Below are 26,798 nucleotides of genomic sequence, written 5' to 3'. Positions count from 1 at the left end.
ATATATATATATATATATATATATATATATATACGTTGTTACGGGAAGGAACAAGCGTACTAAAGCCCCTCCATACACGTTTCCGCCGACCAGATTAAGTACCGCCAACTTGCCCTCCTCCGCCACGCTCCTCTCCCACTCACCCCCTTACTTCCGGCGCCAAGCGGAACTTACGTAGTTGCAGCTTCCTGTTCCGAGTGGAAGTGACGTTTTGTTTTTTAGCGTTGTTTACTTTCGCGTCGCTGGAGAGGCTTTAATTGCACCAGCTGCGGTTGAAGCTGTGAATGCGATTCCATCCAAGAACCACCGCCTATTGTAACCAGCGATCTGCTCGTGTTCGCTGCTTCGCGTCAACCTGCGACCGGTTGTGGCACGAGCGACAACGTACAGTGGAATGTAGTGATGTAGTGCCCGGGCGCTTGGAGACCACTGCCGTTTTTCGTGCATTTGGAAAACAGCGACCGCGAGCGACTTCTTCAGCGGAGTACACAGCTTGTCCCATTTGCATTCTTCTTATGGTGACTGCCACAGCTCTGCTAAGCACGCGCGGGCGTCTCACCATCGTATTCGCAACTTTCACAGATGGTAGCGACGGATATTCCCGCAGCGCAACTCCAGGAAGCGGAAACGCCGGAACCGGAAATTTTTAAACCGGAAATGCCGGAACCGGAAATACCGGAACCGGATTTGGAGTGAGGAGAAAAGGCGGCGCACAACAAAGGTTGTCGCTACTTAAGAAAGCGGCGGTGGCGCGTGGATGCAGGGGCTTTAAAGCGTACGTCTATTCACAGCTGGATTTTAATGGCGGAGCCAACATGCCTAGAGCAGCGAAAGCCTAAACTCTTCGTCCTCTCCAAGGCCACCATCAATTTCCTCTTCTTCCCACATTACAGCCTGTGACATCACCCCCGACGACAAAAGCACCGTACTGGTGCGGCTCATTAGGTCCGAGAAAGGTACGGTTTGAGGCGGCTGACGTGGATGATATCAGAGAGAGGCCAGGTGGCACTCAGTGGAGACACTTGATATGTGACAGGGATCACTTGGCCGAGGATGCTGTAAGGGCCGTAGTATCGCGAAAGGTGTTTCGCCGAAAGGCCAACGCGCCGAGTTGGAGAGCAAACCAGCACAAGAGCACCTGGCTCGTATTCCGCGTTATGATGGCGCTGGTCGTAACGGCACTTCTGGCGTGGCGAATGCAGGCAATCTGACGTGCTTGGGTCGCTGTGGCTATGACATCCGGAGTGTACTCTGTCGGCGAGTTGATCGAAAGGAGAGCCTCGAAAGACAAAGTCGGCTCACGGCCGAAGAGGAGACACAAGGGTGAGAAGCCACCTGTGTCGTGACGCGAGGAATTGTAAGCGAACGTGACAAATGGTACAACAGTGTCCCAGTCGTGATGATCGGAGGAAACATACATTGCTAGCATGTCAGGTAATGTACGGTTCAGGCATTTGGTAAGACCGTTAATTTGAGGATGGTAAGCGGTAGTAAGCCCGTGTTCAGTAGCACATGATCAAAGTAAGTCGTCGACGACTTTGGCAAGAAATATCTCCCGCAATCGATAAGAACTTGACGAGGTGCACCGCAGTATAAAACAACGTCGTGAAACAAGAAGTCAGGGACGTCTGTAGCGCAACTGGTCGGTAGAGCTCTAGTAATGGCATAGTGGGTTGTACAGTCCGTAGCGACGGCAATCCAACTGTTTCCGTCATTTGATATAAAGAATGGCCTGAGAACAACGCCAACGCGAGAACACGGGTGGGCCGGTATATCCAAAGGATGCAGCAAACCAGCAGGATGCACAGATGGTCTTTTTCTGGCGTTGACACAACTCACATGCGGCAACATAGCGCCGGAGGGAGCGGTTGAGACGGGGCCGCAAAAACCGTCGCCGAATTCAGTCATAGGTTCGAGAGACGCCAATGTGGGAACGTGGTGCTGTTCCTGGAAGTGAAGTCTGTCGAAGATGAGACGGAATTACAGTTAGGAGCTTGGGTCCGTCGAGGCGCATGTTGCGACGATACAGGGTATCATAGGCCCCGCACACTCTCAAGTTGAACAAATGGCCACAGAGGGTGAAAAAAATCGACCACACGCCGCTGCTAATAAAACAAGCATAGTAGACGCACTCAATGGATCCCCGGGTTAGTTTTAATGTCTCCAGCTAGAGGCGCCGTAATAAGCGCTGTAAGCTCTGGTAAAAACAGTCGAAAAAAAACTTTGAAAGATAGACGAATACCTGACAGTTGCAGACAAAGTAGAATGAATTTAATTTACAAAGGTAAAGGGGAGAAAGATAGAATTCACTCCTATAGACCAATCACCATTACATCGGTTATATACAGGCTAGCAATGCAGACAATCAAATTAAAGCTGCAAGCATGGGCAGAGAATAATGCAATCTTGGGAGAACTTCAGAATGGCTTCAGAATAGGTAGGCGTATGGATGACAACTTAGTTGTTCTTACTCAGTGAATTCAAATATCAAGAGTAGAAAGCAGACCGTTATATGCCGCCTTTTTAGACATTACTGGAGCGTGTGACAACGTAGACTGCAACATTTTGCGGGATATTTTGAAAGGGAAAGGCCTAGGTGACGATTGTCTGCAGCTTTTGAGAGATTTACCTAGAAAATACCGTTTGCGTTGAATGGGAAGGGATGAGGAGCGAGGAGAAAGTTGATAACAAGGGACTAAGGCATGGGTGCCCTTTATCCCCACTGTTGTTTATGATTTACATGGTGAGGATGGAGAAGGCGCTAGAAGGAAGTAATATTGGGGTTTAATCTCTCATACTACGGATATCCTGATTGTTCATATCAGGATATGCGCAAGTTATATACGGTGATGTATAGCTCTAAGATTCCTACTGCTTAACACTTGTTTTATTACAAACCTTGTATCGTTTATCAAATCCATAACCGTATCAAACTGTTTCACCTGCTTGTATGTAACTGTTTGTAACAAGTTCATTTCTATATTGTTTTTTCCTGTACATTCAGTGCATTTATTCTAGATATTTGCCATTTGATAGCATGTCAGATCATTTTTTCTGAGAAACTGTTTTGTATTTATTTTTATGGCAACTGTAAAAACTTCTTTAACTTTTCTGTCTTAACTTTACATTTCCATAACTTAGTGTGTACCCTATGGTATTACGCTGTCTGTTAAGTTTCAATTTTCGATTTAGTTTACGTAGTGCTGTTACCGCTCCGAAATTTTTCTATGGGGCTGTGACCTAGTCAAGCTGTTCTGACAAGCCGCTTTCTGTCACAGTGGTTTTTTTTCTGTATGATTGACAGAATGAAAATAAATATTGATTGATACAACCAGACGGGTACAGTAGTAGAGCCGCAGCTTCCAGGTTTATTTTTTGCGGACGACATCGTGTTGCTGGCTAACAAGCAAAGTTATTTGCAACTTCTGGCTAATATCTGTGGATAGGAAGGCAAGAATTTAGGGTTGAAATTTAGTATTAGAAAATCAGGTGTTATTGTATTCAGTGAAAACAGTGAACAGACAGTGGCAATAAAGGGCCAAGAAATACTTCAGGTAACAAAATAGAAATACCGGGGTATATGGATAAACGAAGGCAATAGATATATGGAAACACAGGAAAAAAACAATGACAGAAAAGGCGAAGATCAATGCAGCCATAATGAAGCACAGTGCGCTATGGGGATACAATAGGTACGAGGTGCTCCGAGGTATGTGAAAAGGTGCAATGGTTCCAGGACATACTTTTGGAAATGCGGTTATTTGCTTGAAATCTGGGGTACAATCAGGACCCGATGGGAACCAAAGGTCAGTGGGTCACCTCGCATTGGGCGCTCACGGGAAGACTAAAAATGAAGCTGTGCAGGGTGACATGGGCTGGACTAGTTTTGAATTGAGGGAAGCTCCCAGTAAAATTGAGTATGAAGAACGACTGAGGAATATGGAAGAAAGTGCTGATTGCCGTGTTATAGTTTGTTAACGAAGCTTTCCCCTCAAGTCTAAATATTTTAAGGCAGTTTGTCGTGTGCGTATCATGGCCACGCACGCTTATATCGCCTTCCGTTTCTCTACCACGGTTGCGCTTTAAAACCACGACGCTGCAAGTTTGCTTCAGAGACTATCCTTTCCTTCCCACTTCTCCGCCCTTAAACTGGCTCTCTCAACTACTACACGCAGAGACAAAGCAACAGCGCGCGCATTAGATTCCATAGATGAGATGAATATTTACAATTATTATTAGGGTTATAATTATATTCGAGTGCTGATTGCCGTGCTATCGTTTGCTAACGAAGCTTTCCCTCAAGTCTAAATATTTTAAGGCAGTTTGTCGTGTGCGTATCATGGCCACGCACGCTTATATCGCCTTCCGTTTCTCTACCACGGGATGCGCTTTAAAACCACGGCGCTGTAATTTTGCTTCAGAGACTTTCCTTCCCTCCCTTCTTCTCCGCCCTTAAACTGACTCTCTTAACTACTACACACAGAACAAAGCAACTGCGCGCGCATTAGATCCCGTAGATGAGATGAATATTTCCAATTAGTATTAGGGTTATAATTATATTCGAGTGCTGATTGCTGTGCTATCGTATGTTATCGAAGCTTTCCCTCAAGTCTAAATATTTTAAGGCAGTTTGTCGTGTGCGTATCATGGCTACGCACGCTTATATCGCATTCCGTTCCTCTACCACGGGTGCGCTTTAAAACCACGGCGCTGCAGTTTTTGCTTTTCTTTTCTTTCTTCTTCTCCGCCCTTAAACTGGCTCTCTTAACTATACTACGCGCAGAGACAAAGCAACAGCGCGCGCATGCGATCCCATAGATGAGATGAATATATATATATATATATATATATACATATATATATATATATATATATATATATATATATATATATATAGAAAACTATCAGTCATAGCTCTCGTAGTATAGCCCTCTGGGCCGTTTCCTTTTTTTTTTCGAAAGTAGTCCTATTAGGGTTATTATAATTACACGAAGGTATTTCGCCCTCATCAGCAGCAGTCCTTGGTATAGTTATTCTGGCGGCTAGCTTCCCACGCTATGCGTGCCGCCATCGCACCTGGTTAAGCTCTTCCTAGACGCTAGAGTTATGCTTTGTCCGCGCAACCTTGAGCGATCGGAAAGCGCGTTTCCCCCTCTTGGCCGGCGGAGAAGGGAGGCTTCGTTCCGGCCGCGAAGCTCTCCACATCTCTGTAAGGTGCCTTGTGGATGTCTCGTGCTGACGATGCCCTCTCGGTGAGCGCATATTTCCCCCCCTCATCTTTTAAGAGGTTCAATACATACAAGCATTTGTCTCACAAACCAGATTTTTTTTCAAGGGAATTTTCCACGTCTCAGTAATTTCTCTCGTCGTATTCGAGTGGTGATTGCAGTGTTATAGTTTGTTAACGAAGGTTTACCTCAAGTCTAAATATTTTAAGGCAGTTTTCCTAGCCTCTAAAGCCGCTCGAATTCGCTCTTCTCCTTGAGCGGCCATTTTTCCTAGAAAGTATGCCTTCCAACTGCTCGGCAAAAACCGACTATCGCGGACAACGTGAGTCTCTTTCCACGTAAGTGTGAGGCTCGGAGCAGGAGCTGTGGCGCCTGAAAGTAGCCTGGGGCCTGACGAACCAACCGACTGAGCTATCTTTCCGGGCAACATCGAAGGGTCACGAGTTCAAATCACCTGTTATGTTCCTTTTCTTTTTTCGCCCCTTTTTCTTTCCTTTTTTTCTTTCTTTTAATGTCTTTTCCTTTATTTTATCACTGTACGGGAACCCTCCTAAAAAAAAGAAAAAAAAAAGAAAGATATATATCTTCAAATATGTATGGCCTCACACTCACATGTGCAGGTCATAAATACCAGGTTCTCTAGCCGAGTGCCATCCATGCGGTATAACCGAGCTCAGATTGGTCCACCTTGACTGACCAAATAGGGCACCACTGTAGGTTAAATGAGGCGTACAACTCCTGCGGGACCCGCCGTGGTTGCTCAGTGGTTATGGTGTTAGACTGCTGAGCACGAGGTCGCGGGATCGGACCCCGACCACGGCGGCCGCATTTCGATGGGGGCGAAATGCGAAAACACCCGTGTACTTAGAATTAGGTGCACGTTAAAGAACCCCAGGTGGTCGAAATATTCGGAGTCCTCCACTACGGCGTGCATAATCAGAAAGTGGTTTTGTCACGTACAACCCCATAAATTAATTTTTAATTTAACTCCTACGGGGACGGTAGAGTATCCGTCTCCAGGGCAAGAGGACCGTGATTCAAATCCTGGTGCCGCGCTATTCTCCACCGGAAAAAAAAAAAAAATCCGTGTGTTGAGAAAATTGCACAAACAGGCCTGGAGTGCGGCCTGATCCCGGTGACCAGAACCGGTAACGCACTCTCTCACCAGAGCAGGATTGGCCACCCTGGTGCAGTACTTGGCCACAACCTCCTATATGAATACAACAATCGAACCCCGGCCCTTAGTCCCCAGCAGCCGCGAAGCAACTGACCACGGCGGCGGTCAGATCTGTGACGCTGCAGAGGGTACTAAGAATACCTGGCTCCGGACAGGCCGCCATTGGAATCTGAACCTGGCAACGTTTAACGTTAGAACGCTATCTAGTGAGGCGAGTCTAGCAGTGTTATTGGAGGAATTAGAGGGTAGTAAATGGGATATAATAGGGCTCAGTGAGGTTAGGAGGACAAAAGAAGCATATACAGTGCTAAAAAGCGGGCATGTACTGTGTTACCGGGGCTTAGCGGAGAGACGAGAACTAGGAGTCGGATTCCTGATTAATAAGGAAATAGCTGGTAACATACAGGAATTCTATAGCATTAACGAGAGGGTGGCATGTCTTGTTGTGAAACTTAATAAGAGGTACAAAATGAAGGCAAGAATCAGATGTGTGCGTTAAGAGACAAAGCCGGCAATATCGTTACTAATATGGATGAGATAGTTCAAGTGGCTGAGGAGTTCTATAGAGATTTATACAGTACCAGTGGCACCCACGACGATAGTGGAAGGGAGAATAGCCTAGAGGAATTCGAAATCCCACAGGTAACGCCAGAAGAAGTAAAGAAAGCCTTAGGAGCTATGCAAAGGGGGAAGGCAGCTGGGGAGGGTCAGGTAACAGCAGATTTGTTGAAGGATGGTAGTCAGATTGTTCTAGAGAAACTGACCACCCTGTATACGCAATGCCTCATAACCTCGAGCGTACCGGAATCTTGGAAGAACGCTAACATAATCCTAATCCATAAGAAAGGGGACGCCAAAGACTTGAAAAATTATAGACCGATCAGCTTACTGTCCGTTGCCTACAAAGTATTTACTAAGGTAATCGCAAATAGAATCAGGAACACCTTAGACTTCTGTCAACCAAAGGACCAGGCAGGATTCCGTAAAGGCTACTCAACAATAGACCATATTCACACTATCAATCAAGTGATAGAGAAATGAGCAGAATATAACCAACCCTCATTGATTACGAGAAAGCGTTTGATTCAGTCGAAACCTCAGCAGTCATGGAGGCATTACGGAATCAGGGTGTAGATGAGCCGTATGTAAAAATACTGGAAGATATCTACAGCGGCTCCACAGCCACCGTAGTCCTCCACAAAGAAAGCAACAAAATCCCTATAAAGGAAGGCGTCAGACAGGGAGATACGATATCTCCAATGCTATTCACAGCATGTTTACAGGAGGTATTCAGAGGCCTGGAGTGGGAAGAATTGGGGATAAAAGTTGATGGAGAATACCTTAGCAAGTTGCGATTCGCTGATGATATAGCTTGCTTAGTAACTCAGGAGACCAATTGCAATGCATGCTCACTGACCTGAAGAGGCAAAGCAGAAGGGTGGGTCTGAAAATTAATCTGCAGAAAACTAAAGTACTGTTTAACAGTCTCGGAAGAGAACAGCAGTTTACGATAGGTAGCGAAACACTGGAAGTGGTAAGGGAATACATCTACATAGGGCAGGTAGTGACCACGGATCCGGATCATGAGACTGAAATAACCAGAAAAATAAGAATGGGTTGGGGTGCGTTTGGCAGGCATTCTCAAATCATGAACAGTAGGTTGCCACTATCCCTCAAAAGGAAAGTGTACAACAGCTGTGTGTTACCAGTACTCACATATGGGGCAGAAACCTGAAGGCTTACGAAAAGGGTTCTGCTGAAATTGAGGACGACGCAACGAGCTATGGAAAGAAGAATGATGGGTGTAACGCTAAGGGATAAGAAAAGAGCAGATTGGGTGAGGCAACAAACGCGGGTAAACGACATCTTAGTTGAAATCAAGAAAAAGAAATGGGCATGGGCCGGACATGTAATGAGGAGGGAAGATAACCGATGGTCACTAAGAGCTACGGACTGGATTCCAAGGGAAGGGAAGCGTAGCAGGGGGCGGCAGAAAGTTAGGTGGGCAGATGACATTAAGACGTTTGCAGGGACAACATGGCCACAATTAGTACATGACCGGGGTAGTTGGAGAAGTATGGGAGAGGCCTTTGCCCTGCAGTGGGCGTAACTAGGCTGATGATGATGATGATGACAGGAAAAACATTGATTCACAGTGGAAGAAAAGAACCAGGAAGCCTACCAGCAAGTATGCGATCTGTAGGGTGGGCAACAAAGCAACAAAGAACGTGAGACGGGAAGTCAGAGAGGCTGAAATAATCTCGTTGGTGCCGCAATGAAAAAGAAACCTGCCATGAGTAAGTACTTTAGAGGAAAAAACGAAATCAGGAAAAAAACAATTTATGATAACTCAAAGGGAAGCGCATTACTTTTCGAAGCAAGATCAGGATGCCTAAGAACACGCACCTATAAAGCAAGATATAAGAATTGAAGAAGCATGTGCTTGCTGCGGTAGAGCTAGGGAAACGATGGAGCATGTTTTATTACAATGTGAAGACATCTGCCCAGCGGCGGTCGATTTAGGCACCACTGGCCTCCTTGAAGCCCTTGTGTTCAGCTAGAGCAGGGGAAAAGTAAACATGTTCGCAATAAACATTAGTAAGTGGCGATAGGAAGATTGGTAGAAGAAAAGTAGGCAAACGACCGAAAACGGAAACGTACAAAAGCAAAGTTCGCAATAGGTCGTCAGAAAACTTGGTTGTGGGCGTTCATATTGGGATTTTTCTTTGTTTCTTTTTTAATCTGCATAGGACATTAGGCAGTATAATAGCAAGAACTTCGTGGCGCAAGCCACCGCCCTGTTCCAAAGGGGACGCTCATAACATCCATCCATCCATCCTTTTGCGCAATAGTGTTGGAGATTTCGTGGCGGATGGACGTGCTTTTTAGGGCTCCGTGGCGGCGACGAAATCATAAGCTTTTGTGCATGCTTTGAGCTTGCTTCTGTTTTGATTTGCAGATTTTTTTAGCCTTTAAATAATAATAGAGGATTTTTCTTCTTTTCCTGCCTCTCTTTTTTTCGTGTGCGCGGGTGTGCTTGGTGTACATTTGGTTTTGCAGGATAGTCAGAGCGCCATTTCACTCCACGTGCTTCAGCACGTGCACCCGGGTGGGACGTTGAGTCTTTATAGCCTTTAAATAGTAGTTTGGAAGTGGCAGGACTAACAGCTAGTAGTGGTTTTACTGTGTGTGCATTGGTAGGAAAGTGAGAGCGTGGCCGCGTGGTTGAACACGTGTGAAAACGACTCATACCTTAAGTCTCTGCGGCATTGATTGCTTTTAAACCATTGGTGAGAATTACTTTGCGACATTTTAAGGATTTGGATCTTGTGTTTATCGGTTTTTGCTAGAAGGCACGTGCTCTGCATTATTATAGTATTTGCATTCGAAAAAGTCGTGCAACACATGGCAAGATAGCTGGGAAAGTGTGCAGTGTGCTGGGGGTCCCTCAAGGCAGATGAGGGGACGGATGAGAATGGAGAGGGAATCGAATCAATCGGCCCACACTGTGATGCACGGAAGGTAGTGGAAGAAGGACTTCAAGCAGCCGAGGAAAAGCTGAACAGGGTCGCCATTGTGAACGAGAATGATCGTGACAGGAGAGGGAGTTTCAGCAAAGTACGTGGAATGCGTGAAACGTCGGGAGGAGGTAGCTGGAAAGAGCGGCACCTACGTTGAGGCCCCCACACAATAAGCAGGAGCGCAGGGGTCAGTGCCCCTTGTGCAGTACGAATTATGCGCAAAAGGACAAAGGGAAGCTGAGAGAGGTAGGAGAGAGTGAAATGGTGATTATCGCCGGCGACTCTAACCTGGCTAGGTGCTCACAAGCAATTATGGAGAGGGAGAAAGGCGATAAAAGTGTGGCGGTAGGGACATTTCCAGGGTGGACACTGGGTTCTGTTATGGAGCGAGTAAAAACAAAGCTCGCGAAAAATGCCCACGTGCACAACCTTGTTATAGTAGCAGGTGGGCTAAATGACGTCCTAAATAGGAAAGAGACAGGGCTAGCCCAGCGCTTGGCGAAGGGGGTGGACGACTTGCGCAAGCTGTCCCCTCAGGTGCAGATCGTGGTGCGCACGGTCTCGGAAGTGCCTGTACCTGACAGTCACATACAAAGAGCCGTAGTGGCTGCCAATGAGGCGGTATGGAAAATGAGCCGAGAGCGGCTTCGAGGTTGTCGAAGTAAACAGGGAAGGGAGAAGGTGCGGTGGTTTTCAACGAGACGGGATCCACTTCAATTACAGGCTTGCACCAGAAGTGGACTGGCGACTTGCTGGTCGCGCTGTTGCTTTTTTAGAGGCCCCACGCGTTCAGGAGGCCAGAGTAGGTAGTAATGAAGTAGGTCCCCTAAGGGAACCTCAATATGGCACCACTGTCAATAACAGAAAAATGAGGAAAAGAAGAAGGAGAGCTCGCCACGCAATAGGCTACATAAACTTGCAGGACGGCAGAAGAAAGGAAAAGTGGGCAGGGATTGAGGAGCACTTAAATAGAGAACAAATACGGGTGCGGTAACAGAAACGCACCTTAGAGACTCGGTAGAGCCGCCAGTGATTGAGAATTATGTTTGGGAATGGTGCAACACAACTAAGTCGGAAAGAAAGGGAGGGGCAGTCGGAATGATCATCCATCAGGGAGCCAAATGGAAAAGAGTAAATTCAAAATGTCAAGATCATCTTTGGTTATCAGGCACAATGAGTGGAAAAAAACTTGGCTGGATGTTACGTATTTGTGGACCGGAAATAATTGCACAGAGAAGAGTAAAGACTTAGTGGAATGCATATGCGCTGACATTAGGGGTTTCGGGAATGATGCTGCAATTATCATATTAGGTGACATGACTGCCCACATACAGGATTTATATGGCTATACCAACAATAACGGTAACTTTATGCTAGACCTTTGTACAGGTCCTAAGGCCCTAAGTGTGAAGGGCAGATCACGTGGGAAGTGGGAAACCGGCAATCCATCATTAATTACAGTCTGATGGAAGAAGGAATTCATAAGTTGAGAGAAGTGGTCATTGATGAGGAAGGGCATAGCAGCATAGGGATTGACCATAAACGCATCATTTTGAAAATTGGATATGTAGTTGGGAAAGAGAGAAACCCACGAAACACAGAACCTCTTAAAAACCTATTGAAACGGCTACAAACGGTCATTTACGTCTTGGTCTATGATAAGACTGAAAATAGAAATTCTTCTAACCATAACCTCAGCACCTGGAACACGCTAGTATATATTCTATCTGCGGTAAAACCCACTACTGGTGTCACCGGAATCTATTTTGGTAAACACATTCAGAACTTCTAACACAAGAACTTGTTTAGGTCTGTCTGTCTGAAAGTGCATAAAATGCCAAACGGCGTGCTAAAAGTGCGGTTACCGTTGGCCGTCGGCGTAAACGAATAAAAGTCGCCAGAGACAAATCGAACTCGTAGGAAGCAACATATAAAGTTGGCTTTAATGTTCAATAATTTCGCGCTAGAACTTGATCAATCAAGCGCGTGTTATTGTTTTCCATCGGCGCGGGCACACGACGCTTGGAAACCATTTTCTATGCTCACGTAGCACGTACTGACAGCAGCAGGAGCCAGCGACTAAAACAGCTGCTCACTTCCAGCCATCCGGGTAGCTACCAACCGAGCCCCAAAACTCCTCCCTGAGAACGCTCTCTCGCGACGGGACCGTTCTACAGTCCTGCGTCTGCGCACGGGCTCCGTGTCGACGGCGGCCAGACTTCATGCCAAGGGACGCATCGCCTCGCCGGCCTGTAGAAGCTGCGGTGACGCTGAGACCCTCGAGCACCTACTGTGCATCTGTCCTACATTAGCCCAGGAGCGCGCCCAAGTCTCTGCCACCTACCGACGGTATGGACTCCCGGCTACCTCAGAAACACACCTGCTCTTCCCGGCCCGCTACCACCTTCCACCACAGGCAAGCCTGCTTGAATATGTGTACACAAACGGGCTCCTAGACCGCCACTAGACTTCGGCCTCCCATGAGCCTCTGCCTCGCTCGCCGGCCATCGCCTCCGGATGATGCTGACACATGCTGCCTGACACCTACTCTCCTTCTCCCCCTCTATCCCATCATCTTTCATCCCTGGCCCCCATCCCCAATACGCTGCGCCGTGCTCCCATATGGGCGACAGAATTAAACGCACTTTCCTTCTCCCGAATCACGAAGAAGCAGCAGCAGCAGGAGCGAAACGCCGGTGTCGCAGTGACCACAGCGGTTTCACAGAGCCACCGCGCTGCGATACTTCGGCGGCAGTCAAGTAGACACGCTCGAAATTTGTCAGGCATCTTATTCCGTGGTGGAAACACTGGGAGGCAGGACGTTTGAAAAAACGGCCACGGCCGCCCACCAGGTCGTGGGTTCGTTATGCCAGTTGTGCGTCATTCTAATGCGTTCTGTACATTTATACTGGATATTAACTGGAGTCATTTAGCTGTGCTGATGCATTTGACGTGTGTTTTTCATCAGTGCTTCGTGACATCGGCTGTATTGCGTGTTTTCGCCGACGGCTTACTACCAGAATGGCGGGATCTGCGTTTGCCGCCTTCGTTTTTCTCGGTGCGTCTTTGTACGTCGCACGTTCGGAAAACTTTTTCCAGTAAATGAAATAACTTGCACTTCGTTTTTTTTTTTTTTTTGTCAACAATGTGAATATTTTTAGGTGTTACCTGCGACAATTCTGGATGGATGGGCCCTTCTGTCCTGAGGGTTTTTGTCATCTTTACGTTTACACGAGGGTTCTGCTTGTTAGTCTTTGTAGTTAACGTAGCACGAACCAAACGAAGGGAGTGCATTCGGAGGGGACGCGCTGGCTCTAATCGTGACCCAGAGTGAACTCGCCTTATTTTGTGTCCTTTTGTTCTTGCATGGGTTACAGCGTTGCGTGCGCGCGTGTCAGTGCCTATGCAGCTTGCAGGATTCCCACTTTCTAGCAAAACAATAATATAACTGCAACGTTTACTTCGTCTATGCAATTCCAAATGCAGTCGGCTGCTGATGTAAAAGTTTCGCTGCTGTCTTGTTTTAAATAAGCAGCAAAACCATTGGCCTAGTAGGTGCTTCATCTGGGATTGCAATCACGACTGCTTGGAATTTATTAATGAATGACTGCGGGCCATCTCATTTGTAATTGCAAATCTGTCTTTCAACTGACTTGGTGCTCTCTTATTTTGTTCCTTTCCCTCCATAGACGGCTCGACATCCTTCTTGTCCCTTGGCGCTAGCTGAATGACGGGACCTCATGATCAGTGTAAGCCAATGTACTGTACCCTGTCTGGTCCTCCCAGTGCTTTGTGTATGGCTGAAGGCCAGAGAGTGCTTCGTGGTAAAATAGCTAGTTGGTGTCTCACAAACGGACATGTTTTTGCACTGGTCCCACGTAAGCCGCCACTATTATAACCAATTTCTCAGTAACAGTGTACATACACGGTTCTACTATTAATTAGTTTCTCTAAACCTCACAAAATTTAACTATATGTAGTCAGTGTTATGTAAGAACTCACAAGTTAACTCTGTTGTGTCGTCATTTACCGGTATTCCATGTATGATTAAAAATTTCCTACAGCAGGGTACATTTCACCTTGCTTCCTTAATGCACAAATGTACTCAAGCCAGTATGTGATTAGTTCTGTATTCTGAATGCTTTCTGTGTGATTTATTTTCTTTACAGCAATTTACTGTACAGCATTAGCAATCAGTCTAATTTAAGATTTATGTGTGCTGTAAAACGTATGCTTTGCCGCTACAATTGATAAAACATGGGCCGATGCTTCCATACAAGAACAAACTTCAATTTGGCTCTACCACCATCAGCATTTGGCTGGCGCTTGCCAAATGAATCACATCAGGTAGATTGTGCAGACTGTTTTTTAACCTTATTGTGAGATCACACAATGATGTGTGGAGACACCTGCGTCCGAGATATAGATTGTGCTGCAACATATGTGCGTGTAGAACAGGCATGACGCTGAGAGTGCCAGCAGTTTGCAGAGGTGCTTTTAAAATTTTGTCATAACTATAACTTTACCTGTGCTGTTTTTATCGTCTATTTCAATAATATCATCGGAGGTGTTAACAGAACTTAGCAATTTATTTGACCTTTCACTTGGTGGGTAATTATTCAACATGGACCATTACTTGAATACATCTTTTCGTGTGCAGTGGCTTCTCAATTTCGAGTCAACGTAGATGCTCAGAATTACCTGAGGTTGTAGATGCCCTTATGAATTTGCTGCCTATACAAATCACTTTGCACTTTCATGCACAACAAACATGTTAACACTTCCAAGACAGTGGGCAATGTTATCATTTCATCACATCATGAAATACTGCCAAATTTTATGACGTATCATCCAAGGTGATGCGTCATTGTTGTGAGGTATTTCCCTAAGCCAATTAGGGTCACATGAAGATATATCAACAAAAATGATTGATCCAGCCTAGAAGTGTTGCTTTAGGACACTACTTCATCACCAGTCCTCCTTTGCGTGCTACCTGCTTACCCTGTACTGTGTCATGTTCAAGTTTGAAAAAAAAAGGCAACATCTAGACAGTGCAAAATGTCAAACTTGCTTTTGCTTTAACAATATAAAACGCTATTTACCTTTTTAATTAAGTTAGTATATCGTTTACTTTCAGAGTGGATTACTGTTTTAAAGTGATTATATTTTGCAGAAAGCTTCCCAGACGTGTTTGACAAGTTGATAAGTGCCTTTTTAGCGACAAAACACCATATATTATTTTGAAGGCTGACTTTGTCTGATTCTGCTCTGCAATTTAATAACTATATGCGAGGAAATATACTAGTAATCTTAAACATCATCACATACCTACCTTAACATACCCGTAATTTAAGAGAGAGAAGGGTATAAATTTATTTTAACGTGAGCCATACTTCTCAGGACATATTGCTAATTAATGTTTCAATTTGAGCATTCCTAATTCCTCCCTCGCCTTTTTTTCCCTCTTCTGTGCAGGTATTGCTTGCCTATGTCTACAAGAACCTTCACGCGTGGCCTGGGACAGCAAGATTTTGTGGGCAGCCAGTGCTCTCCTACGAAGGCTGGCCTGCTCTGGCAGCGGCGGCAATCATCTACAAGATTTATCCATGATCACCTTTGCTGCTATTTGTCACTCCTTTTAATTACACCTTCTGCATCTTTTCTCATTTATTAGATAATAAAGTATGGCTATGTGACATGGTGAGAAGTACATGTCCTGCTGCATTTTCACTTGCAATCCTCTTTTTGCATGAAAAATTCATTGTACAGTGTATGAAAGAAAATAACAGCATATTATTATTTATATTTCAGTTCCGGTAACATGCAATGTGCAGGGAATTCACTAATGAATGGTGTGGCGAAGAGCTGGCCATTATTTCTGCGTGATGCTGTGCAAGCACGTGGCAAGGACATTTGTTATATGTTCAACGTTCAAATTTGGACTCGCCATTTTGTACTCCTTCCCTCGAAACACAGAAGCAGCTATCTGATGTCTAAAAGATGTAAAAGCAGTATAATTGCAAGAGCTTGGTGACGCAACCCACTGCCCTGATCCAAACGGGACGCTCATAACATCCATTCATCCATTTTTTCTCGCATACTTTTTCCTGCAATGACCGAAGCATGTGTATTACATAATACAGAGTACAATATTATCATTGATAATTAGATATTGTACTCTTTATTAGTAAGTTTATAATATTTTGTTATTATAAACGCAAATTGCGTTCAGCATCATCGATCTTCCGCGTGACCTCTGGCATGGGTTTAAAATTTTCACCGGTATTTTCGAGTGCACGGCGGCACAAATTGATTCGTTCGTACACTTAGACTGGTTACTTCTTTGTTGCTAAACCTAGTTTCTTGCGCTTCGACGTCTCGCATAATTTAACTTGGGGTGAAGTGACGTGTTTGCAAGCGGACATGTAAGCCCGAAAGCTACGTTTCGGTCGTGAGCCATGCGTAGACACTCTAGCCATGCGTCTGCATGGAAACGGGAACCGTATTCTGCGACTGAGGAGAGCAGCACCGGTGAGTCGTTTAATATTGCTGCCTAAATCCTTATGTAACATTGCTCTCGTTAACTTGCAGGCGGAGACAGGTTAACGAACTAGATGCTGCATTACATACGGGCTGCCGGGATCCTCCGTTGTTGTTTCCGAAATAATGTTTCAGTTGCGAGGCCATCATTATGCACACATTCACGAAAGAGAAAGTGATAACGGAACGCGCGTCGCATTTTTTATCTCGTTGTAGCCGTAGCCTAGGGTGACTGAGTCATCATCATCATCATCATCATCATCAGCCTGGTTACGCCCACTGCAGGGCAAAGGCCTCTCCCATACTTCTCCAACTACCCCGGTCATGTGCTAATTGTGGCCATGTTGTCCCTCCAAACTTCCTAATCTCATCTGCCCACCTAACTTTCTGTCGCCCCCTGCAACGCTTCCCTTCCCTTGGAATCCAGTCCGTAACCCTTAATGACCATCGGTTATCTTCCCTCCTCATTACATGTCCTGCCCATGCCCATTTCTTTTTCTTGATTTCAACTAAGATGTCATTAACGCGCGTTTGTTCCCTCACTCAATCTGCTCTTTTCTTATCCCTTAATGTTACACCTATCATTCTTCTTTCCATAGCTCGTTGCGTCGTCCTCAATTTAAGTAGAACCCTTTTCGTAAGCCTCCAGGTTTCTGCCCCGTACGTGAGTACTGGTAAGACACAGCTATTATACACTTTTCTCTTGGGGGATAATGCCAACCTGCTCTTCATGATCTGAGAATGCCTGCCAAACGCGCCCCAGCCCATTCTTACTCTTGTGATTATTTCAGTCTCATGATCCGGATCCGCAGTCACTACCTGTCCTAAGTAGATGTATTCCCTTACCACTTCCAGTGCCTCACTACCTATTGTATATTGCTGTTCCCTTCCGAGACTGTTAAACATTACTTTAGTTTTCTGCAGATTAATTTTTAGACGCACTCTTCTGCTTTGCCTCCCCAGGTCAGTGAGCATGCATTGCAATTGGTCCCCTGAGTTACTAAGCAAGGCAATATTATCAGCGAATCGCAAGTTACTAAGGTATTCTCCATTAATTTTTATCCCCAATTCTTCCCAATCCAGGTCTCTGAATACCTCCTGTAAACACGCTGTGAATAGCATTGGAGTAGTGACTGGTAGGAGTAGTGATTGGTGACTGAGTAGCCTTATAAATATATATATATGTTGTACTGTAAAATAAGGAGCAGTGGGGCTGTGGCTAGGAGAGAGACAGCGACGACGAGAAAGAACAACCTTGTTTCGGTGCTCGGTCGGCTACACTACCTCTCGCTGCTTCAGCGTTCTAGTCGCGAACGCTTTCTGCTCAAAGTGCTTCGCGACATTTGGTGGAAGGTGCTGGACTTATTGCAAACCTGGAACTCCGAAGCCGGACGATCCCTCTCACATCCCCCATGCCTGAGGAGACTAGTACTACCGCGCCACCCATGGCACCGCCTCCAGTCGTCTGTCCTGGTGCGCTACGCCAACGGGATCCTCCCATATTCAATGGCACTGACGATCATGACGTAGAGGACTGGCTGTCATCATACAACCGAGTGAGTGCACACAACAAATGGTCTGAAGCTGACAAGCTTGGCTACGTACCATACTATCTTTCCGGGGTCGCCCTTCTTTGGTTCCGCAACCATGAGGCTGACTTTTCCACCTGGTCAGCATTCCGAACGGCACTTCAGGAAGTATTCGGTCGCCCTGCTGTGCGCAAACTTCGGGCTGAACAACATCTTCGCTGTCGTGCCCAACAAAAGGGCGAAACCTTTACGAGCTACATTGAAGATGTAGTTGACATCTGCCGGCGTATACACCCAGATATGACCGAAGATGCCAAGGTCAAGAACATCTTGAAAGGCATAGAAGATGACGCCTTCCAAATGCTCTTGGCAAGGAATCCTCAGACAGTCAACGACATCATAACGCTTTGCCAGAGCTATGAGGAGCTGCGCAAACAACGGCTTTCTACGCGCCAAGCACTCGCTCCGGACGTCGCGCTTTCAGCTCTGAGTGATGGTGTCACCTCTACTCCTTGCAGTCCAGAAATTTTTGACAGAATCAAGCAATTTGTACGAGAAGTAGTGGCGCGCTAACTCTCTCTTCTGCCAGTCGCTCCAGCCTCAGAGCCGGCCTTGTCTCCAGATCTCCGTCACATGATACAAGAACAAGTCGCTAACGCAGTACCACTTGCTCATCAACCGCCTCCTACGCCTGTGCCACTTACGTACGCTGCCGTTGTCGCTAATCCAAGGCCTCCTTCTGCAGGTAATCAATCCAGACTTACCAGCGCCTTTCCCTCACCTCCGCAAGCAGCTGCAACATATTCTCCTGCCCCCCCAAGCAGCTACTGGTCGCCACAGCAGCCCGTGCGCCCACCTCGCCAATATTTCCAACAGTCTCCGCCCGCTGTTCTCAATCCATGGCGCACCCATGACAATCGGCCTATCTGTTATTCGTGCGGCCTACCTGGGCATGTAGCACGGCTTTGCCGTCGGCGTGGATGGTATCCTTCGGATTCTCCGAGGGCACAAAGTAACGGTTTCGACTCTCCGTCCCGTTCTGCTACTGCCGCTCAGCCCTTCGAAGCCTCGTCTCCTCTTTCCCGACCCTTCAATACCCGTCGGTCTCCGTCTCCCCGTCGGCGTTCTCTGTCGCCGCTTATCCGTCGTCCTGAAGCTATCCGAGAGGAAAACTAAGGACCGCAGTTCCGGACGCAAGAACTGCGATCTTAGCGAACTCGTCAAGACCTCATTTATTTCCTGCGAATGTCCTTGAAGTTTATGCAGAAGACATTGCCGTTCATGCGCTTGTAGACACGGGAGCAGCAATATCAGTGATTTCGAACCAGCTTCGTCTTACCCTTAGAAAAGTAGCGACGACTTACTCAGCCATTTCATTACGTACAGCAAGCGCTGCGCCGATTGAACCCTTAGGGAAGTGTACCGTGCGTGTTGTTATAAGCGGCGCTTTATACCATATTGAGTTCGTTGTTCTGCCTCGCTGCTCCCATGCCATGATTTTAGGATGGGACTTTCTGTCCTCTCATCATGCCGTTATAGATTGTGCCCGTGCTGAACTCGCGCTGTCGCCATTCGGCACCAACGTTTTTGAAGATACTGATGACACTTCCGGTCGTGTGTTCGTCACCGCCGACACCGAAATTCCTCCATACTCTGCCGCACTTGTACCCGTTTCCTGCGTTGAGTTTTCCGACTCCACAGTTTTTTTCACGCCGTCTAAGCTTGTTACTCGCCGCCATCCTTTCTTGCTTCATTTTGCCCTTCTTGCCATACGACAAGGTTCGAGCGCACTTTATGTATCAAACCTGTTTCCTTGCCCTGCTAGGCTGCTCCACAATGAGTGTCTTGGTTATGCCGACGGAATCGAAGCAAGTTTCCTTTACTATGTGCCTGACGACCCGGCTTCTCCTCCGGTTGACACTCTGGGCCTTCAAGTTTCTCCTCCCACGCCGCCGTGTGACCCAACATTTTACTAGAGTATTGATCCCAACCTCACTCCAGCGCAGCACGCCCAGATCGTCCATCTTCTAGACCGCTTTCGCACGTCATTCGACCTACAACAATCTCGCTTAGGCCGCACTTCTACTGTTGTCCATCACATCGACACCGGCAACCATGCGCCTTTACGCCACAGGCCGTATCGTGTATCCGCCACAGAGCGTAGCGTGATCGCTGAGCAAGTTGCAGACATGCTCGAACGCGGTGTCATACAACCTTCGCACAGTCCCTGGGCTTCTCCTGTAGTGCTGGTAAAAAAGAAAGATGGCACAATTCGCTTTTGCGTGGACTACCGGCGACTTAATAAGATCACACGCAAGCACGTTTATCCGCTACCCCGTATTGACGACGCGCTAGACTGCCTCCAAGGCGCTGAATTCTACTCATCCTTAGACTTACGATCCGGGTACTGGCAAGTGCCAGTGGCTGAGTCAGACCGTCCGAAAACGGCCTTCATCACACCTGACGGTTTAGTTGAATTCACCGTGATGCCATTTGGCCTGTGTAATGCGCCTGCCACATTTGAAAGAATGATGGACAACATCTTGCGCGGCCTCAAATGGCAGATATGCCTATGTTATCTGGACGACATCGTTATCTTTTCACCGGACTTTCCTTCCCACTTACTTCGACTTGAACGCGTCCTAAAGTGCATCGCCGATGCTGGCCTCCAGCTTAACTTGAAGAAGTGTCACTTCGCTGCCCGCCAGCTGGTCATCCTCGGCCATGTCGTGTCGAAAGAAGGTGTACTCCCTGATCCGGCGAAACTACAAGCTGTTGCCCAGTTTCCCCGACCAACGACTTTGAAACAACTGCGCAGCTTCATTGGATTAGCGTCATACTTTCGCCGTTTCATCCACAATTTTGCCTCTATAATAGCACCTTTACGCAGCTTCTTCATGGTGGCCACAACCTTTCAACCTGGTCACCGGATTGCGATGCCGCCTTCACGAAGCTGCGTCGTCTCTTGACGTCACCACCAATCCTGCGCCATTTCGACCCAAGTGCTCCAACTGAAATACACACGGATGCCAGTGGCGTTGGCCTTGGGGCCGTTCTCGCTCAGAGAAAGGCTGGCTTCGATGAGTACGTCGTTGCCTTCGCCAGTCGTGCACTCACTAAACCTGAATCAAACTATTCTGTCACAGAAAAGGAATGCCTGGCTATAATTTGGGCCATAACCAAATTCCGTCCGTATCTTTATGGCCGCCCGTTTGACGTCATAATTGATCACCATTCGCTGTGCTGGCTGTCGTCCTTAAAAGAACCGTCCGGTCGTCTTGCTCGATGGGCCCTTCGACTGCAGGAGTACGACATTCGCGTGCTGTACCGTTCTGGCCGAAAACATACGGATGCGGATGCCTTGTCTCGTTCGCCGCTAACAGACGAGGCTAGCTTCCCGAAGGCTTCATTGTCCGAGTCTTCCCTTGCTGCCACGGACATTCTTCTGGAGCAGAAGAAAGACCCATGGATTGTGTCCGTGCTGCGTTTTTTGTCCAGCCCATCGACACCCACTACCAATCGCGCATTACGTCGCCAAGCACATCACTTCTCCATTCGCGACGGGCTCTTGTACCGTCGCAACTACCTCCCGGGCGGCCGCAAATGGTTGCTTGTCATCCCGCGACACCTGCGTTCGGATATTTGCGCAGCGTTCCACGACGATCCCCAGTGCGCGCATGCAGGGGTACTGAAGACATACGCGCGTCTACGCCTTCGTTACTACTGGCGGGGGATGTATCGATTCATCCATCATTATGTCCGCTCCTGTCTGGTTTGCCAACGCCGTAAAGATCCCCCTCGTCGTTCAACCGCGCCATTGCAGCCTTTGCCCTGCCCAGCACGTGCTTTTGATCGAGTAGGCATCGACATTTATGGACCTCTGCCAACCACATCAGATGGCAATCGCTGGGTAATCGTGGCCATCGACCATCTTACGCGCTATGCGGAAACCTCCCCTTTGTCCAGCGCTTCTGCACGTGACGTCGCCTGGTTCCTCCTGCGCCACATCATCCTTCGCCACGGAGCTCCCAGGGAACTACTCAGTGACAGAGGCCGCGTCTTCCTCTCCGACGTCATCGAGGCTCTCCTCAAGGAATGCCGCATCATTCATCGCACCACTACTGCGTATCATCCGCAGACTAATGGCATGACCGAGCGCTTTAATCGCACTCTTGGTGACATGCTGGCCATGTACGTTGCATCCGACCAAACCAAATGGGACCATGTTCTACCTTTCCTGACCTACGCTTACAACACCGCCACGCAGACTACCACGGGATTTTCGCCCTTCTTTCTCCTGTACGGACGCGAACCTTTTTCCACAATGGATACTATCCTTCCGTACCGCCCTGACTCCACGGAAACGACTACCCTATCCGAAGCTGCTGCACACGCAGAAGAGTGTCGCAAGCTTTCCCGTATATTTACGTCAGAAGACCAGCAACGCCAGAAGCACCATCGCGAAAGTTCCAATGCTCCTGTATCGTATGCTCCTGGCTCGCTAGTGTGGCTTTGGGTTCCAGCCTCTACCACCGGACTGTCACCGAAACTCGCGTCGAAGTACCAAGGCCCATACCGCGTGATCAACCAAACGTCTCCAGTCAACTATATTGTGGAACCCCTCGAGCTACCTTTGGATCATCGCCGTCGTGGACGCGAAATTGTGCATGCCCAGCGTCTCAAGCCCTACTATGATCCGCCTGTGCTGTCCTACCCGTAGGTCGCCGGGACGGCTTCCTTTTCCGCGGGGGAGATAACTGTACTGTAAAATAAGGAGCAGTGGGGCTGTGGCTAGGAGAGAGACAGCGACGACGAGAAAGAACAACCTTGTTTCGGTGCTCGGTCGGCTACACTACCTCTCGCTGCTTCAGCGTTCTAGTCGCGAACGCTTTCTGCTCAAAGTGCTTCGCGACAATATATTTTTTTTTTCAAATGCGCCTGCAAGTTCTTTCATCCACAGAACCGAATAACTCTTTGATAAACTGAAGCTAAAGTACTGAGTTTAATGTATTAAACAGTTGCACGCATGATAATTCACCCATATTTCGTACCTGTTGTTTCCAAATGTCCTTGGTATTCAGTTTGGTCTACCTGAGGACATTTATTTTTGCAGTAGCAAAGCGGTGCATCAGGTTCTTGCAGAAAAAGAATGCATCATTTCTAATAGATTCACGTCTTTCGTGCGTTTGCTTGTGAATCCAGCAGTGTGATCTCTTCTAGTGTATAAATGAGCGCACAAATGTTCTCATTTGTGATCTTAATAATTCTTATGCTGTTGACATGCATTGTAGTTAGACATCAATTTGATGGAGAGTAGCAATATTTATGTACCATGCTGCTTAAGCAGCCTAGAACAAACAGTGTACATCTGCATGTGTTCTGTAGTCACACCTTCTCGCATTTCATATTGCACAATTGTGCTTATTCCATTTCTGATGCAGCCAAAATTTCTGTTCCAGACATGCAGTAATGAGGACGGAGCCAGTATAAAGCAACACACTCCTTGCACTAAAAAGACGCTGCTGCCTGCTACAACAAGGTCAATGTGTGGACTTTGGCTGCTACTACAAGGTAAACAACACCTGGTTCAGAAATAAATATTCTTGATATATGCTGTATTGGTTTGCTAGTCTTGAGACACATGTCTTTTGTTTAATAAACGAGAAGCGGGTTGCAGCCATCCGTTGCAGCCATCCTGGATACCGATACCTTCAAAACCAGCATTCATGAAACGCCACGTTGAATACGTCTTTGTATCTTGCACAACTTTTTGTTATGTTCGACCGCTCCTTTCTGTAATGCCTTCGCGCCTTGAAAGTATCTTAAATAAATAAATAAATAACACAGAGGCCCGATTTTTATTAGTCATATCATAAGAAGCCAACAAACACTGACACCGTGGGAAGGTTGTGGGATCGTTCCTCACCTGCGGCAAGTTGTTTTTTCATCCGCTTTCCTTTCCATTAATTTATCGCTTCTTTATTTCATTTACTAAGCACAAGTAATTTCCATATGTTGTCCTTGGTATCAGTGTTGTTGGCTTCTTACGATATGTCATTTGTTTGTAGCAGATGATATGAACGTTTGTTCATATTTACAGTTCAGCATAATTGGTTCGAACATAAAAGAAAACACTACATGAATTTGGATATTGCTGTATCTCATGTGTTACTGTCCTGCCCCAACAGAGTCTGAGCCATGCACATCTTCGTCATCACAGGAGCCCCCATCTACACCAACAGGAATAGGCTGGAGCCGAATTCGCAAGGCTTTACACCACGAACAAAGAAGCCATTCCAGAATTATTTGGATGAGATATCAAGTTTACGGACGACTGTGTCAAGAGTGAAAAGAGCCTCCGCCATCATTCCACCAGCACGGATATTGCCAGAGTCATCCAGGTACCTCAACAACAAAAATTATGTGTCTTCAGATGTACCTGCAACCTATGAAGAAGCACAGACGACGCTGGCCAAAACAGTTCCGTCAGCTTGCCCTTCCTTGATGAGTTTCCTGGCCTTCTCAAATACCGTTTGTGCCAAGTATAACCTTTTTTCAATGAATGCAATCTTTTTCATTCCACATTCTTGCAAGAGATCACTCCTCTTCCTCATCCAAGCATTAAAGATCAACCGATTCTTTGCTCGTACTTAATACTAGTCACTGTCTAGTAGTATAAAATATCTGTAGCAGTTCTTTCTAGTGTACGCTGCCATGTGCAATTCCTCTCCTGAAATAGCTGCTGCGACATTGGCGTGTGTCTTGCATTAGCCTTTGCACCGTGTGCTATGCAGCATTTAACTTTTCCTAATGTTCTTGGCTTTCAGTGCATGCAAGATAGAGTGGATTCTTTCTAGAATGCAAGCTTTCTCATTCCCACATTTAATTCCTAGTCTCGTTCAGGATTGCTATTCTTGCTCGACATCCCGTGTTTTTTCGCGAGCTACATTGAAGTGATTGATTGCGGAATCTGGTTTCGCTGCTGTGCGACTTGGTACTCGTCACCGTGTTACGTTCCTCGTATGTGGGAGCCTAGTCAGTTGCATTGGGAAACAGTCTCTCGAGGCAAGCACCTGCCCCTGCAGTCCCCTCAGCGACATAGACTCCGAATTTACACGCACCGTGATTGGTGCTCCCAGTTTCATCCTTTCCTGCTGCTGCCGTGTGCAAATTTTGCTTGTGGCCTTCCTCGGCCATGATTTGGCGTCAAAGGAGACTATCATACTTGATTACATGGTCTGAAATGTGTGAAGTTGATATCCACATGGGTGGAAAGGCCTGCAAAAGTGCCTGCAAAATGGTGATTCCCACAAAACAGACCATGTCCATACTGAGAGCAGGTAGGGCACCAAGTGTGAGCGAACATTAGCGGCCACCAAAAGAACAAAAAGAAACCTGCAGGATGGAAAGGAGGTAATTTTCATTTTCATTTTCATTCTTATTCCTTAAAGGCCCCGTAACGGGGTATTACATAAGGGGTGGGTTACACAGAAATAAGCAGAAACCATGTGTTAATCTATGGTGAAAGGTGATTGGTGACGCTTTCTATGAAGGTGGACCGACAAGGGATGGCAGCGGTGTCGCCCGGAAGGCCATTCCAGTCAGCAGCTGTACGAGGAAAAAATGACGCAGAAAAGGTAACAGTGCGTGCACGTGGGCGCGCGACTTGAAGAGGATGACCAGTGCGACTAGATATGCGTGTTGGTGGAACAATGTATGGCGGGATACCCATCGAGCTATGAAAAAGTTTATAGAATAAAGAAAGACTGGCGATACGGCGGCGACATGAGAGAAGGGGTAAACTAGATTCTAATTTTAGTGAAGACACACTCACATCATAAGAATAGGAACGATGAATGAATCTAGTGGCACGGTTTTGAAGTGACTCAAGGGCGTCTTGAATATAAGGTTGTCGCGGGTTCCAAATTGGTGAAGCATATTCCAATTTTGTTGGCACGAGAGTTTTATAAGCTAACAATTTGACGTTCTTAGTTGCCTTATGTAGATGACGTCGCAAAAATCCAAGTGTTTTATTTGCAGATGATATGACGTTAGTGACGTGCAAAGCCCAAGAAAGGTCATGGCAGAAAGTGACTCCCAGATACCTAAACGATTGAACTGCTTCGACAGGAACGCTGTTAATCGCATATGAAAAAACAAGTGGAAAGCGGCGGCGGTTGAAAGATAAGGTTTGAAAGATAAGGTTGAAAGATAAGATAAGATGCTAAAATGCCGGGTAGTTCACGTCACTGTGTTGGCTATGGCAGCAGATGCGTGCATCACCCAATTGATTTGCAATGCTACTTACAGCGACTGTCGATGCAAACAGGTGGGACACTGTCCAATCTGCTTGCGGTGCTGGTTGTCACTCGTTACTAGACCGCCATGTGCAACGAAGGCAAGCACTGTGCGGGAAGTCGGACAGCTGAATGTGCTGTAAGCCAACCGTAGTGCGTGAATGCTCACTGTTGTCATGTCGATCTTAGCCAATGTACAGTGTATTGTCTGAACCTTATTCGGTGATTGAATGCAGTCTCATTTGATCATGGCCACCATGCTGTTTCTTGGATGTGGCGACCTGGTCAGCTGCATTGGGCGACAGTCTCAGGAGGTAACCATCTGCTCCTGCAGTCCACACAACGACATTGACTCTCAATTTACACACACCGTAATTGGTGCTCCCCGTTCGACCTTTCCTGCTGCAGCCGTGGCCATATTATGCTTGTGGGCCTTTATCGGCCGTGATGTGGCGTGAACAGAGACCAGCATACGTGATTACATGATCCGAAGTGTATGATTTTGA

General features: G+C 46.8%; 2 long non-coding RNA genes across 3 annotated transcripts; both read left to right on the top strand.

Moving 5' to 3' along the window:
• The first annotated feature begins 1,239 nt into the window (after positions 1-1,239).
• LOC129382688 (uncharacterized) lies at positions 1,240-15,650 on the top strand. Of its 2 annotated transcripts, XR_008610733.1 has the most exons (3): positions 1,240-1,323; positions 13,616-13,675; positions 15,402-15,650. It is a non-coding gene; the product is annotated as an uncharacterized lncRNA (long non-coding RNA). The 2 variants fall into 2 exon arrangements; XR_008610732.1 differs by lacking the exon at positions 1,240-1,323 and having other exon boundaries at positions 12,117-13,675.
• A 6,451-nt stretch (positions 15,651-22,101) lies between these two features.
• Positions 22,102-25,772, top strand: LOC129382583 (uncharacterized). Its single transcript, XR_008610633.2, has 3 exons — positions 22,102-23,566; positions 24,184-24,396; positions 25,549-25,772. It is a non-coding gene; the product is annotated as an uncharacterized lncRNA (long non-coding RNA).
• Positions 25,773-26,798: the final 1,026 nt, after the last annotated feature.

Source organism: Dermacentor andersoni, chromosome 6 (genome assembly GCF_023375885.2).
Source record: "Dermacentor andersoni chromosome 6, qqDerAnde1_hic_scaffold, whole genome shotgun sequence".
NCBI lineage: Eukaryota > Metazoa > Arthropoda > Arachnida > Ixodida > Ixodidae > Dermacentor > Dermacentor andersoni.
This window is presented reverse-complemented; position numbering and strand designations above follow the sequence as displayed.